Below are 6,508 nucleotides of genomic sequence, written 5' to 3'. Positions count from 1 at the left end.
TTTCTGTGCTGCTGACGTTCCCTCTTTGCAGTTCATTGAATGCAGAAAGCAAGCTTTCTAAATAAATGATAATAAAAAGCAGCATGAGTAAATTAACACGCATCAGTGCACGTGTCTCTGGCTGCGCTCTGCTCATCTCATTTTCAACAGGAGCCTCTTTCCACAGACCTCCCCGCCACAACGTGCTCTCAGTGCCGGCTTGGACCCCGCATAGATTAAAACCATGCAATCACAATGGATTTGTCTCTGGCTAATGAAGCTCCGCATCTAGTGCAAAATTCCTCTAATGCATTAGGAAATAGTTATCATTTTTCTTTGGCACTGCATTTGATAAGCAATTGCCTTTGGCCAAAAGCAATGCCAAGATTTTACTGCTTGTTACAGACCTAAATATGTGACATTGCAACACATGTAATTGGGATAATTTAACACCCCATTAACAGAGTGCAGGAATGGCCTCTTCTTACTGTTGTTTGGGTCCACTTTTTATAGATCTTACACTCTTTTGGGAGAATATTTTTTTTAGTGGAAAAACGGGCATGTTCCTTGTTAGTCACTCATTTTGAAACATTGAGCAGAAGCTTTTTTGCAGCATGGATGGGATGTGCTGCTGAGCTCCAACAGGAAACATGGAGTCAGCCATGTCCCAGTTTGGTAAACTGGGAACTAATGTACTCCTGGCTTCAGGCTAAGTCACCTCTTTTTCAAGGGATTGTAAAATTAAGATGATACAGAAACCCCACTGGGATCATAAAATTCAGAGTGATGTCCTTATCGCAAGGCAGGAGGTGCCTGGAGGAGACTCTTGCTTGGAGAAGGGGACGTCAGCGATGAGACTGTCATCACCTCGTGTCCCATGACCTTCAGTGAAGATGTGTGTGCAGAGAGGTGGAGAAGTCTAAAAACAGGTCTTTTGAACTATCTTCAGAAAGGCTCTTTCAGGGCAATTCCAGATCTTATTAGAAGCAGGAAAGACTGGATGTCACAAGGGCTCCCAGTCTGAAGAAGCTGTATTTCTGGTTGAGTGTCGCTTTTGAGCTCTGGGTAATGGGGCTGGGTATATTTGCATAAGAATACCTGGTTTCCCGATCCCAAGCAGCATCTCCAAAGCCTTTTGATGTTTATGAGCATATGCAGGCTTAGAGATGGGCTTCTGTATGTGGCATCACACTGAGGAGCTGGCAGCAACAGCCAAATCCAGGAGCTAGCAATTAAACCTGTTAATCTTCTTGTCATCTTTCTAGTGGGTTTGGGTGAAATCTTGATGAATTTGTGTGAGCCCATCCTTCCTCTGGCTTGGTGTTGGCTGGTTGGTAGGTTCCTTTATGTAGGGTAGGGCAAAAGAGGTTAGTTTGGGTCCGGGCCACCCATTCTCCCTTCTTCATGCTTGGTGGACCATCAGGATGCTGAGGAGCACTGGCATGGCCAGCAATCTTGTTTTACTTCTGTCTCCTTGGATAAGGAGCAGCTCTGGCTTTAGGGCAGTGACCACAGCACTAGTCAGCCTGTCCCTGCTCATGCATTTTTCCAGAAAGTTGCCTATTTTGTTGTTGAAATCCTGATTTAATTAAATTAGCATCCAACTACCGAGCAGGGTCTGAAGGCAGGGGAGTGCCTGGTGCTCCCAGAGAGCCAAGCCAAAGAAACAGACAGTAAACCAGGAGCCCAGAGGTCCTGCTTTCCTGCCAGCAATGTTTTGCTAATTGAAGGGACAGTTTAATTTCAGCCTTTCTGGTGGTGCTGCTCCTTTCATAATTAGATCCAGCCCAATAGAAAAGAAGAAAAAAAATCACTTGAAACCTGCTGATGGGTTTTTCTCCTTCAGCAAAGCAGCGGTGGGGACTGGTTTTAGTCTTTGAGTCAGAGAGGGCTGGTTCCGATTAGCACGGGGAAGGCTGGTGGGTGTCTGTCTGTGAGCGCTGCTCTGCCCGAGCCATCTTTAACTAGAGCAGCAAGACCCAGAGAGCTCTTTTATGGCGCTCTGGTGTGAAATGACCTGATTTGCCATGATCCTGCTCATGTTTTCAGCAACACGTACATAAAAGGCAGCGCAGATGACTTTAAAATTCACGAGTATTGCTCTTTTAACTTGCATCTCCCCCGATAGGTTCCTTCCCCTATAAAACACGGGCGAGCTTGTCTTTGCAACTGGGAAAAGCCTGTTGAAATGAGTTAGAATGACTTTGTTATGGCTCCAGTGAAAACTTCTAGACACTTATTCAGAAGTCATTGCACTTGCAAAACTGGTCTGAAGCAGTAATCCAGGTGAGCGTGGCTTTGCTGTTCTGAGGTCATCGAGCTGCTCTGGTTACACGGCCCCGGTTTGCACCACGCTCGGTGGGGTGGCATCCTGTGGCTCTGGACCTTCCCTTCTGAGGACTGGTGACTACGCTGCAAACATGAGCTCTGAGCTCAAACGAGGTTTTCCTGGTCTGTGCCACAGACCAAACAGTACAGTTGTGTGTTTTGTTTTTTTTAAAAAATTCTTTGGCATAAATCAGTCTAGTTATAATTCCATTTGAAAAAAAAATTCTTCTTCCCCTCCCCCTCAAGCAATAACTTATTTTTTCCATAGTGTCGGGTTCTGTGATTTAATCAATTACCTTTATAAGTTGTAACAAGGTGTTTTCTATAATTTAGCAACTCCTAAAACCTTGGTTTTGAATGCTGAGCCAGTTCTGTGCCTGGCATAAGTGTTGCTGGTTACTTTCCTGACCCTCTCAAAATGCTTTTTGAATAATCCTCCACGGCTTGGTTTGGTGGGGTTATTTTCCCACAATGCTTTTCCATCCCCAGTGGGAAGTTTAGAACACTCAACACTTGAAAATCTTGGACTTTCAGGGCCAAAGGCAGAGGAGCAATGCTTTCTGGAAGCTGGAATTTTTATGAAACTTGGCTGTTTATGAAACTCTGGGCTGATGCCCCGCTTGGACATGTGAAACTGGTTCCTTGTGGAGGGTTTTATCTTCATCTGCTTCTGGTGCATTGAAGTCTGGAACATTCTGGTATCCTGGGTGGTACTGGTGCCCAAGTACCATTAGTGCACCTTCCCCTAATTAACTGAATCACTCTTTGGGGTTGATGGGGGAAGGAAATGGTTGGGGGGGGGTTGCTTTGTAGGTCTTGCTATGATGCCCACAGCACTGCCTTGTATTGTGGGTTCCAGGACGTGGGTAATGCCACTGTGGGTGTTTGCACCGGCTCCCTAAGCATCTCACCCTCGTGAGGAGCCCAAACCTTCCTCCAGCAAAGCCCTGGCAGGTTTGTTACAGTCTGGACCCCCTGTCAGACAGGTCCATACCCTTGGGTAGCTAATGACAACGTGCAACGTTGGGGTCTTGCCACAAACAGGTTTAAAATGAGCTGAGCTAATTCAGTCAAAGGTGTGAGAGCGCTCCAAAGGCACAGGGATATTACCAGCTCCTTGCTTTCTCCTCGGGGCACTGTCCCACTCATTAACGGGAGGCTGTTGAATCAAGAGAGCTGTGGCTTGTTTGAACTACGGGGCTGTTCTGCTTACACATGTCTTCTCTGCTTTGAAGGCTCTGTCGCTTTTCAGTTTACATCAGAAATATAGGCTCTCCTGATCTGCAAAGCCTACCGAGCTGTCCTCTCCCTACCATGAAAAAGACCTTTCAAACAGCTCCTGAGGTCTCTGAGGGCTTCTCTTCTGCTGAAAGCTGAATTGCCTGTTGGTTTTGGAGGCCCGTGTTCCCCCTGGCAGCCTTCCACGCGTATATTTAGAAAGGAAGATCATACCTTCCATCTCAAAAATAACCAAACCTGATGACTTAATTTAGAGTATGAAAATTAAAAGCTCCCTCTTAAACTTGCTGGGTAGTTCAGGCTCCTCTTGCTTGCTCGTTGGCCATGGAGTCTCCCCACTTGACTGTATGTTTATCTCTGTTGGCTTTGGGCATCTCGTGGGTTATCTGGGAGCAGGAGTGTGCTGAGCCACATGGGCCAGTGTTTCTTCTGCTGATGCTGACTTCTGTTCTTTGGTTGTTAATTGGGCATCGGTATCAAGTTGGACTTCATGGGAGGCTCTTTCTCATTACTAGCAGACAGATGGTTGTAAAAAAAAAACTTCTTAAAATCTCTTTATTAATAAAATTCTACATTTTCTATAGGGCTTTCTGGGTACCATCAGAGAGCTATGTCTGAAAAATTATCAAAAACAGGCTGAAAACCTGTGTAATGTGCATCCTGGTGGAGAAAACCCATCTCTACAGGCAGCAACAGTGTCCTTCACACAGGCTGGATTTTGATCCTTTGCTCACAAACGCTTGTCTCCTCCAGCAGTTTCTGCTTGTGTAGTCAGACCCCAGCCAGCTCGGAGCTGTGCCAGGGGCAGGATGCCTGGTTCCCTCCTTACCTCTCACCACGACTTGTTGGGCAAGCCTAGCCCAGCTGCTCAGCTCCTTTACACCTGGTTTTATTTGTAAATCTGGGATAAGCTGAAACCTTAGCACTGAAACTGGGTTCCTGAATGCCTTTCCTGCTGCTTGTATGTATAAAGTGTAATATTTAATAATAGCGTGGGGGTGCTTGAGCTGGGTTAGTTATTGATAAAGCCCTGGAGACCTGCAGAACAAAGATGCTGTGTGCTGCTGTGACAAATGCCTTTGTCTCACCCACTGAAGCTCAGCCTTACCTATAGCTGTGGATCACTCCACTTGTTTTTGTACTTACTCTATCAGCTGTATTATCTGAAGTGTGCTCTGAGTGACTGCAATGCTGAAAGGTCCCAGAGTTAATTGGCATTAAGAATGGTGTAGTATTATTAGGTGTACCTTAATGTAACAATCTCCATTTTCATGTATTTACTCTGTACTACTGAGTAAACGTGGAGATAAAAGAAGGTGGAATTAGCACTTCTCTTGCTTGTGCTAAAGCCAAGGTGCATTATTTTCTTTTCTGTGGGCTTAGGCCTAAAAGTAGCTCAGGTATGTGCAAGTTTAAACAAGACGAACCAGGGCCCCATTAAAAATTACTCTCTCCTGGATAATATTCAACACAGGATTAATAGTAAAGAGGCTGATGTCATCTCAAAGCTCCTGTGACCCTTTGCACTTCTTTAGCACGTTGCTGAAATAAAACATTTGTTACTGAGAAGACCTTTCCTGGTGGAAAATCTGATGCTGCCATCTTTCCAAAAGCAGAGAGGGGCATTTGGAGCAGAGTGGAAAAAAAAAAAAAATGGGTATTAAAAGCTTAACCTGAGAAACCACCTCCTCCTAAGAATAACCTGGCTGCTGCATGGTGTGCCATGTGTGATCCCTGCCACGTCCTGCTCGTGGACTCATGCTTTGCAGGGTGTCCAGCTCCTGTGGCCCTGCAACACGGAGCAGACTGGTCACACCATGACTTTACCCATGCGGGTGGGAAGGCTCCCTCCTCGTTCATGGATGGTGTTGTATGGGTCTTCCAGGGGTGCCATTGTAGACACCGCGGTGGAATTGCTCCTAATTCATGCCAGGCTTGCCTTGGCTGGGAATAAAAGGACTGTGAAAGAGTTTGGTGGTTTTAGATGCTATCAGTGATGTTACAAGGTCCCAGCGCTGTTCCTGCAGAAATCTCTCTTGCGTTTTAGCATTAATTTTATCTTCCTGGCTAGGCTGGGCTCTGAAACCCTGAGTTGTCCCTCAGGGGCTTAGACGAGTCATGTTCTGCACTGCACCAGCCTAACTACTGCCAAATTGGGCTGGAAAAGGGCTGGATTAAACCAAAGTGTCATTCTAGGCTCTAAGGTTACGAACCGGTCTCTTGATAAGGAATTGGGTATGCTATAAAATAATTTTATAGTGACTCTCATCTCTGAATCTTTATAAATGTTAATTAGCGGATTACATAAGATCTGTTAACTAATTTCCCCTGTGCCTGTAGGGACAGGTTATTACAGTTCTGCCCTGATGCACAGTCTGCGACATTGGGAGGGCAAGTGTGTTGTGATGGTGTTGGAGCCTGCGTTTCCTCGTGATCTTGCTCACACTGGCTTTTTTCAGTGGTTTGTTTCCCAGGTATAAACCCACACCCTCATGAGAGCCTACCTTAGGGCAGCCTGGGGACGTTACTTGGGCAGCTCTGCAGTAGAAGTAAGGGAGCATTAGGTGCTGGCAATATTCATCTCGTGCCTCCACACAGTGGCTGGTTATCAGCCCCGGGTCCAGCCTCTGCTCATTGCTTTTTCTTCTCTCCGAAGGTCTCCTTTTAGTTTTATCTTGGGAATCCATTGTGACACTGTTGCTCTTTCAGGGATGCTGAAGATCAACTACCTTTGGAGCAAAGGCTTGTAGTTACAGCCTGTGAGTGTTCTTTTTAACAATATCAATACAGCAATGAAAATACTTTTTTCAGTGTTTTTATACAGTAATCACGATGAGAAACGATGTACAAAATCCCCCATTAAGCTAACAGCTACCTGCCTAAATGTCTCTTCCCTGGAGAGCCTGGGGGCCTCAGCCCTGATTCGAGGGTTAGTTCCAAGTGGGGTCATGTGGGAAGGGGT

Source organism: Falco cherrug, chromosome 7 (assembly GCF_023634085.1).
Source record: "Falco cherrug isolate bFalChe1 chromosome 7, bFalChe1.pri, whole genome shotgun sequence".
In the NCBI taxonomy this organism is placed as follows: Eukaryota; Metazoa; Chordata; class Aves; order Falconiformes; family Falconidae; genus Falco; species Falco cherrug.
This window is presented reverse-complemented; position numbering follows the sequence as displayed.